Below are 12,290 nucleotides of genomic sequence, written 5' to 3' on the forward strand. Positions count from 1 at the left end.
CCAGGGCAGTGGTGGAGTCTCCATCCCTGGAGAGGTTCCCAAGCCCTGGAGCTGTGGTGCTGAGGGCCAGGGCTTGGTGGTGCCCTGGGGCAGTGCTGGGCTGAGGCTTGAGCTCCACCATCCTGAAGATCTTTTCCGAGTGCAACAATTCCATTGCTTGAGAGCTGCAAAGCGTTAAGTGAGGAGGGTGACCAAGACCACTCCCAGCTTTGGCTCCGCTGCTTTCCCAGCTGCGAGGGCAGCCCCGGGGCCGCGCAGTTCCTCGGGGGAGGGGAGGTGTGGCGGGAGCCCTGCGCTCCCCTCCCGCCGGCTGCTGCCTAAAAACCTGCAAAAAAACAAACCCCAAAACAGCCAAACCCCCAAAGCCTGCAAAAAACCCCAAACCCCGAGGAGGAGAGGGAGAGGGAGAGGAAGAGGAGAGGAAGGGGGCAGGCAAGTTGAGCGCTGCGGCTCAGCGGTGCTCTGAGCGGTGCTGAGCTGGTTGCTTCCTGCCGTGGCCGTGGCAGGATCGGGCTCTGCCGCGTGGATTTTTTTAGCTGTGAGGAACTCAGCTTCCCAGATTTGCTGGGGGGGGACACGACGATCCTGGTGCCTGCTTTCTATTTTTAAGGCAGCAGCAGGGTTCAAAAGGCTCTTGGGAATCCGCGGGGGGCAGAGCTCTTCTCTGCCAGCTGGGCTGGGACTTGGCAGCGCCAGCAGCAGCTTCGGGGGTGCCTGACTCCCACTTTTCAGCGGGTCAAGAGGAGCACAGGGCTCTGTCCCCCTGCCCTGGTGGGCTGAGCTGCAGGGGCAGGGGGCTGGGAGGTGGTGAGGTGGAGCAGGGATGTGTGGAATCCTTCCCTCCTTCCTTTTCCTCCCTGCTGTGCCCCTGCCAGGCTGTGGAGGTGGTGGGGGAGCACTGAAGGCTTCAGGGACCTGGCTGTGCTGGGTCACAATGAGTTCAGTCAGCATTTGGGTGGTGCCAGGCCAGGTGCCAGGCCTTAAAAGCATCTCAAACCGAATTTTTGTTTTGTTTTGTTTTTTTTTTCATCTCTAATTTAAAGAAATCCATTTGGCTTTCACCACCTGGATGGTGAACAAGACCTGCAAGAGAGAACTTCCAAACCCTCCTCAGAACCAGGAGGTGAACAAAAACAGCAACAACAAAGTGGCACCCACTTGAGTTTGATTCTTTGGCCACCTGTAGGCCCTGGCCAGGTCCTTCTGCCCACCCTCACCCCCTCCAGCTGCTGTCAAGCTCCATCCTCCAGCAGGATGAGCTGCTGCCGTTGATCCTTGCAGGGTTTTGTTTTTTTTTTTTTTTCCCTTTTCCCGGCTGCTGACGTGTGCCGGAGGAGCCCTGACCCGCCTGCACCTCCTCTTTGGAGGAGACAAAAAAAAAAAAAAAAATAGGAATTTAGGGTGGAACTTTTGCTCCCTGGGGGGCTTTGTTTCACTCTCCGGGCTGGGGATCCAGAGCAAGCATCTTCCGTCCTCTTGGAAAACTGCCCCGGGCTCGGCGGTGGATCCTAGCAGGGTGTCGGTGCCTGGCGCGGGGGTTTGCAGCCCCTCCGCCGGGACCCTGCCCCCGGCCGCCGCCCTGCGTCCTTCCGGGGCTGCTGCTGGGGTTCAGGTGAAACCCGAGCCCTGGACGGGGCCGGGCTGAGGGCTGAAGGTGTCCTGGATGCAGCCAGCAGCAGGTTTGGGTTGGTTTTTTGCTTTGGGGGGGGGGGTGGTGGTGCTGGTTTTGCCATCCCGGTCTGAGCAGCTGCTGGGGGAGCTCGGCCCCGGCTGGGACAATGGCAGGAAGCCGGGAGCGGTGCTGGCCGAGCCGAGCCGAGCCGTGCCGAGCCGGGGCTGCCTCTGCTCCTCCCTTGCTATTTCCATTGCATTGTCCGCAGCACAGGAAGGATGTTTCCAACCTTCTTCCTTTTTGCCTCAAAGGGATGTGGGGGGCGGGAGGGGAGGATTCTTCTGGCCGGTGGTTGTGCAACAGGCAGGATTCCGGCAGGGGAAGCACCGAGCCCGCTCCGCCCGGGGCCGGGGGGCGACGTTTTGGCCTGAGGTGGCCCCGGGGGTCCCCTCCTTTGGCAGGGGACATGCATCTGGTCTCCTGCGTCCTTGATGGCAAGCAGTGGGCTCAGGGCCTCAGGGGGCTTTGGAGCTCCATCAGCTTCTGCAGTGTGGCTCCCAGGGGATGTGGACTCAGCAGTGCTGGGGGAGATGCTGCTGCCCCCATGCCCCTTGTGCCCTGCAGTGCTGGGGGGAGGCTGTCCCGAGCTTGCTGCCTTTCAGTGTAAGGTATTTGGGGAAGGCAAAGTGGGATTGGAAGGTTCTGAGCACCTGGAGGTGTCGTGGTGGGGGCTGCAGGGGTGGCAGGATAATCCCAGAGCCCTCGGTGGGGCTGGTGTCAGTGCCTCTGAAAGCATCCTGGTGGGGAAGGGGAATGGGGAATGAGGAATCATAGAATTGTTGTGGTTGGAAGGGAGCTCAAGGCTCAGCCAGTGCCAACCCCCCTGCCAGGCCCAGGGGCACCTCACCCCACAGCAGGTTGCTCACAGCCACCTCCAGCCTGGCCTTGAACACCTCCAGGGATGAGGCTTCCACCACCACCTCCCTGGGCAGCCTGTGCCAGGCTCTCCCCAGCCTGCTGGGGAAGGATTTCTTCCTCACATCCAATCTTGAATCTCCTCACTTCCAGTTTAGTTCCATTGGAGGAACAAAGGAGAAGGTCACCTCCTGTTTGTGGTGGAGAAACGTGGCCAGGAAAGGAGGTTCTGGCTTTTGGAGGGGGGGGATGTTTTCTGGACATGGCACAGGCTGTGCGTGGTCCTCAGTGCCTTGGTGCACAGCTCTGGCTTGCTGTGGCCGTGCAGAGTCTGAGGCTGCTCTCTGCTGCAGGTTCCCACGTGCCAGGAAGTGAAAGCAGAGTTCATGAAGCTAGGAAGTGCTCTTCATTTGCTCTGGTTAAATCCCTTTTTAGCAGCAGCAAACAAACCTCAGGCACTCGAAGCATCTCGGGCAGAGCCTGGCCACACCTCTGCCCTCCATCGGCAGGGAGAGGTTCCCCGGTGAGGCAGCTCTGAGTGTGGGACCCTGATTGGCACTTCCTGGGGTGATTGGCACTTCCTGGGAGCAGCCAAACTGGGAAAAGCCATCTCTGACTGAGCTGGATCCCAGCTCAGCTGGGGATCATCCTGGGCCAGCCAGGAGAGTCCACATCCAACCTTCACCTGTGGCCCTTGGTGAGTGCCTCCTGGGCCAGCAGCGTTCTCAGCTCTCCCCCAGGGAAGCACAAAACTTTAAGGATCCCTGTTGGGATTTTTTTTTCCCCCTTTCTTACTTTGTGCCAAGCTGGATGGGGTCACAGTGTGGCTGTTTTGTCCTCACACAGCACCTCTCATGTCCTGCTCTCAGGGCCACCCTCCGTGCCCTGCTTCAGAGCCTGTGGTGAAGCTCAGGGTCGGGGCCAGCCCTTGTAACCTGCCAGGGGTGCTGAGAGCTCCTGGATTTCATGGTGCCCAGCAGTGCCAGGGCAGTGGAGCAAGGACTTAGTGGCTATCAGAGCCAGCTCTGTGCTTTGGGGAGGAACCCAAACCATCTGCAGGCTTTTGGAAGTGCTCCTTGTCCCCAGGGGGTCAGGGGCAGGACCTCTCCTGCGTGTTTGAAACCTTCCTGACCCTTGGGCTGTGTGTCAGCTTTCGCCACCCTGTGATGAGCTCTGTCAGGGAGGAGAGGCTGTGTGGAAGCAGGAGAGGTGGAGAGGCTGTGTGGAAGCAGGAGAGGTGGAGAGGCTGTGTGGAAGCAGGAGAGGTGGAGAGGCTGTGTGGAAGCAGGAGAGTGTGGGAAGCAGGAGTGGAGGCTGTGTGGAAGCAGGAGGAGAGGTGGAGAGGCTGTGTGGAAGCAGGAGGAGAGGTGGAGAGGCTGTGTGGAAGCAGGAGAGGTGGAGAGCTGTGGAGCAGAGGTGGAGAGGCTGTGTGGAAGCAGGAGAGGTGGAGAGGCTGTGTGGAAGCAGGAGAGGTGGAGAGGCTGTGTGGAAGCAGGAGAGGTGGAGAGGCTGTGTGGAAGCAGAGGCTGTGTGGAAGCAGGAGAGGTGGAGAGGCTGTGTGGAAGCAGGAGAGGTGGAGAGGCTGTGTGGAAGCAGGAGAGGTGGAGAGGCTGTGTGGAAGCAGGAGAGGTGGAGAGGCTGTGTGGAAGCAGGAGAGGTGGAGAGGCTGTGTGGAAGCAGGAGAGGCTGTGTGGAAGCAGGAGAGGCTGTGTGGAAGCAGGAGAGAGGTGGAGAGGCTGTGTGGAAGCAGGAGAGGTGGAGAGGCTGTGGAAGCAGGAGAGGTGGAGAGGCTGTGTGGAAGCAGGAGGAGAGGTGGAGAGGCTGTGTGGAAGCAGGAGAGGTGGAGAGGCTGTGTGGAAGCAGGAGAGGTGGAGAGGCTGTGTGGAAGCAGGAGGAGAGGTGGAGAGGCTGTGTGGAAGCAGGAGGAGAGGTGGAGAGGCTGTGTGGAAGCAGGAGAGGTGGAGAGGCTGTGTGGAAGCAGGAGAGGTGCAGCTCAGTTGTCTCCTTCCTTCTCTGTGCTTTTGAGCCTCAGAGCAGGGAGAGTGCAGCAGAGTAACAGTTCTGGAGCCCAGCTTAGAGGGGCTGGAGGGAGCTGTGACAGGCAGAAGGTTTTCTCCGTGCTCCAAGCATGACCAGGCTGGACCTGCAAGCTTCATTGTGGTCTGTCCTGTTGCACGTCCCCATGAGAGGGCCTGGTCTGCATCTGCAGCAGCTGCTACAGCCAGGGGAGCTGGAGGGGGCAGTGCAGGAGCAGGGGGGGAGGGTTGAGCATCCTCCTGCTCCACCTTGGCAGCCACCAGGATAGGTCCAGCCAGGATTCACTGGTGCCCAGTGGCAGGACAAGAAGCAAGAGGCACAAACCTGAAGCATCTAAACACCAGGAGGGAATTCTCTACCTTGAGGGTGGCGGAGCCCTGGGCCAGGCTGCCCGGAGAGCAGTGGAGCCTCCATCTCTGGAGGCACTGAAAAGCCAGCTGGATGCCACCCAGTGTAGCCTGCTCTGGGTGGCCCTGAGGTCCCTTCTGCCCCCTGCCATGCTGTGGTTTCTGTGCCCTTTTGCCTCCCTGCCAGAGGCCTCAGCCTTTTCCACCTGCAGCTCGCAGGTCCTGGCTGCCAACCACCTGCCCAAGCCCACGCAAAACCTCCCTGTTTATTTTGTCTCTCTCCCCCAAAGGGGGGGTGTGTGTGCCCAGGGGTACCCACCTTGGCTTAATTACACTTAATGAGCCTGCTGGGGCTGGCTGCCAGCGAGCCAAGGGCTTTGCCAAGCTTCCTGCCTGTGCCCGTGAGAACTGCAAGGGTGTGGTGCAGGGAGAGGAGATCTGAGAGCTCCTGCCCGCTGCCACCAGCCTGGCTCTCAGGGCTGTGCCCACCCCCTCCGAGGGCTCGGAGGGGCACGATGCCACCTCTAGGGCCGTGTGCCAGCTGGCTGTGCCCCTGGCAGGCGCTGCCAGAGCCTTGGCTGTGCGTCGGCTGCACCTGGAGCATCCTTCAGCCCTCTGCAGCCAGCCAGGTGCCGTCGGTTGGTGGATGCCAGGTGCCAGGGGAGCTGCAGGGTCCTGGGTGGGATGTTGGTTCTTGCTGGGGGCTGATCTCAAGAGGTGCTGAGGGCCCCAGCCCCCCGCGGTGGCTCCTCGGTGCCTGGGGCTCAGGGCGGCGCTGCGCTGGGCTGGCCGGGGGGTGGCACCGCCCGGGCGGGTTGGCACTGCCCGGGCGGGTTGGCTTCGCGCCCCTGTGCGGGAGCCTCTCGGCAGCAGGCAGGCTCCGTGTTGTGGGTTGAGCAGCCTGGGCAGTGCTGCTCCCTCGCTGCTCCCTCCCGGCCGCGCCCTCCCCGGCCCCGCTCCGGCTGCCTCGGGGCTCCGCCGTTCCGCAGCCGTCAGCGGGAAGCTGCCTGCCTCCCCCGCCTCCTCCTCCTCCTCCTCCTCCTCCTCCTCCTCCTCCTCCTTCTCTTTCTCCTCCTCCCAGTTGTCTCCCTGCTCCTGCTCTTTTTCCCAGGCAAGCCTCTGCTTGGGTCTTCCTTGCAATCCCTTCATCCTCAGCTCTAAAGGAGACCCAGAAATGGAGGGAGAGGATTCTGCCTCTGCTCTGCTCAGACCTGCCCTGCAGTGCTGGGGCAGCTCTGGAGTCCTCAGCACAGACAGGGACCTGCTGGAGCAGGGCCAGAGGAGGCCACAGCCATGCTGGGAGGGCTGGAAGCCCTCTGCTGGGAGGCCAGGCTGAGAGACTTGGAGGTGGTCAGCTCCAGGGGGACCTTCTGGTGGCCTTTCGAGTGCTTAGAGAGAGCTGGGGACAGACTTTGAGCAGGGCCTGCTGGGACAGGCCAAGGGCTGATGGTTTGAACTCAAAGAGGGAGACTCAGAGTGGAGACAGGAGGAAATTTTGACACTGAGGGTGGTGAGAGCCTTGCCCAGGCTGCCCAGAGAGGTGCCTGGCAGCAGCCCCCCAGGGCTGTGGGCACCCTTTGGAGGTGAAGCAGCTTTGAGCCACCTGAGGTGGGGACATTGCTTTGGGCTGTGGTGGGAGGCTCTGAGCAGCAGCTTCAGGAAAGAAGAACCTCATGGAGCAGGAGAGGTTGGGGCTGAGGTGTTGGAGAGCAGCTCAGAAGAGAGGGACCTGGGGGGGCCTGGTGGGCAGGAGGATGCCCATGGGCCAGCAACATGGCCAGGAAGGCCAATGGCATCCTGGGGGTGTGCTGAGGAGGTCAGAGAGGTTCTCCTGCCCCTCTGCCCTGCCCTGCCCTGCCCTGCTGAGGCCACATCTGGAGTATTGTGTCCAGGTCTGGGCCCCTCAGGTCAAGAAGGAGCTCAGGGAAGTGCTTGAGAGAGTCCATGGCAGAGCCCCAGAGCTGCTGCAGGCAGTGGAACATCTCCTGGGAGGCCAGAGGGAGGGAGCTGGGAGCAGAGGAGCCTGAGGGCTGCCCTCATGGCTGGGCATGAAGATGTGCAGGGCTGGAGCCAGACTCTGCCCAGGGATGGCCAAGGAGAGGACAAGGGGCACTGGGTGCCAGCTGCAGCAGAGGAGGTGCCAGGGGAACAGGAGGGAAAACTTTGTCCCTGTGAGGGTGGCAGAGCCTGGAGCAGGCTGCCCAGAGAGGTTGTGGAGTCTCCTGCTCTGGAGCCTTTCCAACCCCCCCTGGCTGTGTTCTGTGTGCCCTGCCCGGGCAGGGGGCTTGGGCTGGGTGATCTCTGGAGGTCCCTTCCAAGCCCTCCCCTTCTGTGGTTGGTGCAGGCAGGGGGTGGCAGCCAGCAGGACCTCTCTGCAGCTGCCTGAGGAGAGGTTGCTGCAATCCTTTGATCTCTGCTCTGCTTCCCTTGGCCACATCCTCTGCCTCTGATGTCACCAGCCCCAGGCCCTGGGCAGCTGTGCCTGGGGGCTGCTTGCTGGCTCCCCAGGGGCACCTGGCAGGGATCTTGGGGCTCAGGCTGGCATCAGCCTGCTTGGAGAAGAGACCCAGAGGAGCTTCTGGCCAGGACTGCTGCCAGAGATGATGGCAGGGCATGGTGCAGAGGCTCTGGACTGGACTGTTGGCCCTTGCCAGGTGGTGGTGGAGCTGTTGGAAGGCAGCAAGCTGTGCCAGCTTGGGCAGGGTGAGGGCAGTTGCTTACCTGGCAGTGCTGCCTGGCATCCCTCTGCGTCTGCCTGCAGGGCTTGGCAGCAGTGAAGGTTTGAGGAGCTCAGCACCAAGCCCTGCTCCTCCCCCAGCTGCCTGGCAAGCAGAGGGCAGCTCTGTGCTGCTGGGCCATGGGTGCTGAGGCTGTGCTGCTGAGGTGCTGCTGGGGCTCAGCATCAGCAGGAGGAGCAGCAGAACACCGTGGGGGGGCCTCCACCAGCCTGCTCCTGCTGCCTCCCAAGCCCCTAGGGAGGAGCTGGCAGACCCCCTCCAGGCTGTGTGAGCAAGGTGAGGATGGAGCCCAGCAGGGTGGGCTCTGAGGGGTGGTTCCTAGCTGGCATGGGAGGACTTCTCCTGCATCTGAGGGGTTTCCAGGAGCTGCCCACGCTGGTTGGGGGAGCAGGAGGAGCTGCCAGGCAGCTTTGGCTCTCCTCCAGCAGAGCTTTTTTTGGGCTTGAATTTCCCTCAGTTCCAGAGGAAATGGTGGTTGGGAGCTTCCCTGGGGATCCCTCAGACTCCTCCACACAGTATCCTCCCCAGGGTGGCAGCCTTGGGCCTGGCTTGGGGCCTGGTGCAGGTGGGAGGATGCAGGAAATGACTGCCAGAGGTTTCCAGCTGTGCCAGGGGCTGGAGCTCACTTGCTGCCTCTCCAGTCCCACCCCCAGGCTGTGGTTGCAGGAGAGGAGCTCTTGGGTCCCACCTTGATCTTGAAGGTCTCTCTCAACTTTCATGATTCCAAGCCCAGCAGCAGCTGCAGGTCCAAAGCTTTTTGCTCCACATTTCTGGAAGCTCAGTGCCCTGGGAAGGTTCTGGGTTTAGGTCCTGCAGCCAGGAGTTCCAGGCTGTAGCCAGCAGGCACCGTTGGTGGTGCCATGGTTCAAGGCAGGCTGGTGGTGGCTGCAGGCCTGGCTGAGGTTACTCGAGGTCCCCAGCCCTGGGATTTCCTCTCTCCCCAGCTCTGGCTCTCTGATCTTTGCCTCCTTTCAGCAGAGACCTTTTCGTGTGGTTTCTGAGTGCAGTGGTTTGAATTTGAGCAGATTCCCTCCAGCTAATTTCTGGTCCCTCTGCCTGGCTCTGGAGAAGACCTTCCCCCCCCCCCCAACTTCAGGAGGAATGTTTTTAATCACCCTCAACCCAGCCTGAACTCTGAACCTTTCACAGCTCATCAGCATGAGATGGGAAAAGCCTTGCAAGAAGCTCTGCCTTTAACTCCTGCTTGGCCTCCAGGCTCTGCACCACTGTGTTGGGTTCCACGGGGATGTGATCCTAGAACCAAGCATGGGATGAGGGGAAGCAGCCTCAGGGTGCACCAGGGGAGGGTTAGGTTGGGCCATGAGGAACAATTTCTGCCCTGCAAGAGTGGTCAGGGACTGGCCCAGGCTGCCCAGGGAGGTGGTGGAGTCCTCATCCCTAGGAGGATGTGGCACTGGGGAGGTGGTGGAGTGGCCATGGAGGGGTTGGGTTTGTGCTTGGGTTGGGTGATCTTGGAGGGCTTTTGGTGTTGGGTTTGTGGTTGGACTTTGATGATCTCAGAGGGCAGCAAGGCTGATGGAGGGTCTGGAGAAGAGGGCTGGGGGGGTTGAGGCTGGAGGAGAAGAGGCTGAGGGGAGACCTTCTGGCTCCCTGCAAGTCCCTGAGAGGAGGCTGCAGCCAGGTGGGGGTTGGGCTCTGCTGCCAAGGAACAGGACAAGAGGAAATGACCTCAGGTTGCCCCAGGGGAGGTTTAGGTTGCACATGAGGAACAATTTTTTATTGCAAGATTTGGTCAGGCCTGGCCCAGGCAGGTGGTGGAGTCCCCATCCTGGAGAGAGGTTGCAGAGCCATGGGGTTGTGGTGCTGAGGGCCATGGCTTGGTGGTGCCCTGGCAGTGCAGGGCTGAGGCTTGGACTCCATGGTCTGGGAGGTTTTGCCAACCAAAGAGCTCCTGTGATGTTTTTTAGGCCATCCTCTGTGCTTCTGCTTTATGTGGTGCTAACAGGAACAGGCCAGGAGGTGACCCCATGGCCACCTTCACCTTGGCCAGGAGAAAGGCTGCCCAGGACAGAGGCTGCCCAGGACAGAGGCTGCCCAGGACAGAGGCTGCCCAGGACAGAGGCTGCTCAGGGCAGAGGCTGCCCAGGACAGAGGCTGCTCAGGGCAGAGGCTGCCCAGGACAGAGGCTGCTCAGGACAGAGGCTGCCCAGGACAGAGGCTGCCCAGGACAGAGGCTGCTCAGGGCAGAGGCTGCTCAGGACAGAGGCTGCTCAGGGCAGAGGCTGCCCAGGGCAGGGGCTGGGTGGGTTGAGCTGAGCTCAACTTTGCAGTTGCTGCTTGTTCAGCAGAAGCAGGGAAGAGGAGGAGGAGGAGGAAGAGGAGAAGGAGGAAGAGGAGAAGGAGAAGGAGGAAGAGGAGGAGGAGGAGGCATCACCTCCTTGTGAAGAGGCAGAGTTTAGGCATCCACAAAGCCACCTGCCCTGGTGAGGTGGTGGCTGCTGAGCCCCTGGCAGCCCTCCCGTGCAGATGAGCCTGCCCCCAGCAGCAGCCTTCCCATGGGAATCTTCCTGTGGCCTAAAAATCATTCCCAAACATGTTGGCAGCCTGGCCCAGAATCCTTCTGCCTCTTCCCTGGGTGGCTGCTCCCAGCTCCCTTCACCCTGCCTTGGCCATGTGGGTGAGGAGGAGGATGGAGGCAGCCCCGGGGCCAGCGGAGCATCCCTGATGCCAGCCCCCTCCGTGGCCACGTGTGGTGGTGCTGGTGGCTTCTGAAGGCCCATTGGGGACTGGCAGGACCCAGGCTGCGCTGGGATGGGGTCAGCCCCTCCAGGAGCCCTGGTGGGGGTCGCGGTTTTGGCCTTCTTTGGGTGAGGGGAGAGGAGGAGCTGCTGGCCCTGCCACCTGCGCCCCGAAGCATCGGCAGGGAGTTGTTTACTGCAGCTCCTGGCGGAGGTCCCAGCGCGAAACCCCAAATGAATTCAAGCTGAAGCAGGAGGTCAGGGCCGAAACAAACAGCTCCCAGGGCAGGAAGGGCTTTGTGGAGGGCTCCAGAGCTGCTGGAGCCCCGGGGCTGGGGCTGGGAAGGATGCGGAGCAGCCCCCGGGGAGCTGCCAGGCGCAGGTGCCATGCGCCGGAGCGCTCCTGGCATGGGCACAGTAGCCAGGGGGCTGGGCTGTGCCCAGTGCTGTGTGCTGCCTGGCCCCGTCCCTTCCAGCCTGGCACTGGGCTGTGGCTGGGATGTTCCCAAGCTCTGGAGAACCTCTCCGAGCCCTGCGGCTTGCGGCCGGCTGCGGAGCTGCCAGCGCCGGGGCTGGGCCACTCCTGTCCCTCCGGAGCGCTGTCAGCCCAGTGCCTGTTCCCACGGTGCCTTCGCTCGCCCCAAACTCCTTCCGTACCCCTCGGAGGTCCCCAGCAGAGCCAGGGTGCAGAGCCTGGGGGGGCAGCAGGAGGAGGAGGAGGGGTCCCTGCCGGGGCTGTCCCCTGGCTCCGCGGCCGCCGGGACTCCCGCCCGGGCTCCTTCCCGGCTCGGGGCGAGCGGAGTTGTTTGTGTGGCTGCTGGCCGGGGGCCTGCCCTGCCTCCCTCTGCCCCAGCACATCCCGCACGTCCCTCCCACTCCTCCTCCTCCTCCTCCTCCGCCTCCTCCTCGCCTGCTCCGCAGTTTGTTTTCAAAAGCACCGAAACGATCGATCGAGGCCGGGAGATGCCCACAGCCTCCCGCCGGTGCCTTCCTCCACATCTTCTCCTCCTCCCCCTCCATCCACAGAGGTGTCTGTAGTAGCCCTTCCTTCACCTCTGGTTGCCCCCAAGACCTTCTCAAGGCCTTTTTGCCCCCTGGCCACGGCCATGCTGGTGATGGGGATGTGTGAAGGAGCCTGCAGCTGCTGAGCATTCCCCTTCCAGCAGCTTCCCAGGCTGGATTCCCTGCCCCCAGAAGGGTTGTCCAGGCCTGGCCCAGGCTGCCCAGGGCAGTGGTGGAGTCCCCATACCTGGAGAAGGGTTTCAAAGCCCTGGAGATGTGGTGCTGAGGGCCATGGTTTGGTCTTTCCATGCTGCATTTCCTGCCCCTTCTTGCCTGTTGCCAGCTCAGAGGGTGGTGAGGCACTGGGGCAGGTTGTCTGGAGGGGTTATGGATTGTGTCCCATCCCTGGAAGTGAGCAGAGCCAGGCTGGATGGGGCTGGGAGCAAGGTGGTTTGGTGGAAGGTGACCCTGCTCATGGCAAGAGGTTGAACTGAACAATTCCTTCCCCCAAAAGCTTGTCCAGGCCTGGCCCGGGCTGCCCAGGGCAGTGGTGGAGTCTCCACACCTGGAGAGGACTTTCAGAGCCCTGGAGGGCTTGGGGGTGCCCTGGGGCAGTGCTGAGCTCCATGGGCTGGAAGGTCTCTTCCAACCCAAATGGTTCCATGGTCTCCAAGATCCTTTCCAACCCAGTCCATGGTTCCCCAGTGCTGCAGTGGAGCTGCAGGAGGGACACCACAGGGCTTGTCTGTGAGTCCTTCCCTTGCTCTTGTCCTCACCCAGCCCCTCCCTGCCTGCTCCCTGCTGCATTGTTGGGAGCAGCTCGCTGCAGCCATGCAGCCATGCAGCTGTCTGCAGGGCTGGGTGGGCCCTGCTGCAGGTTTGTCTCCTGTGTGTGGCAGCTGGGGGTGAGCTGCTGTGCCCTGGCAGGAGCAGGATCAGC

The sequence above is a fragment of the Indicator indicator genome, chromosome 41 (assembly GCF_027791375.1).
Source record: "Indicator indicator isolate 239-I01 chromosome 41, UM_Iind_1.1, whole genome shotgun sequence".
Taxonomy (NCBI): Eukaryota; Metazoa; Chordata; class Aves; order Piciformes; family Indicatoridae; genus Indicator; species Indicator indicator.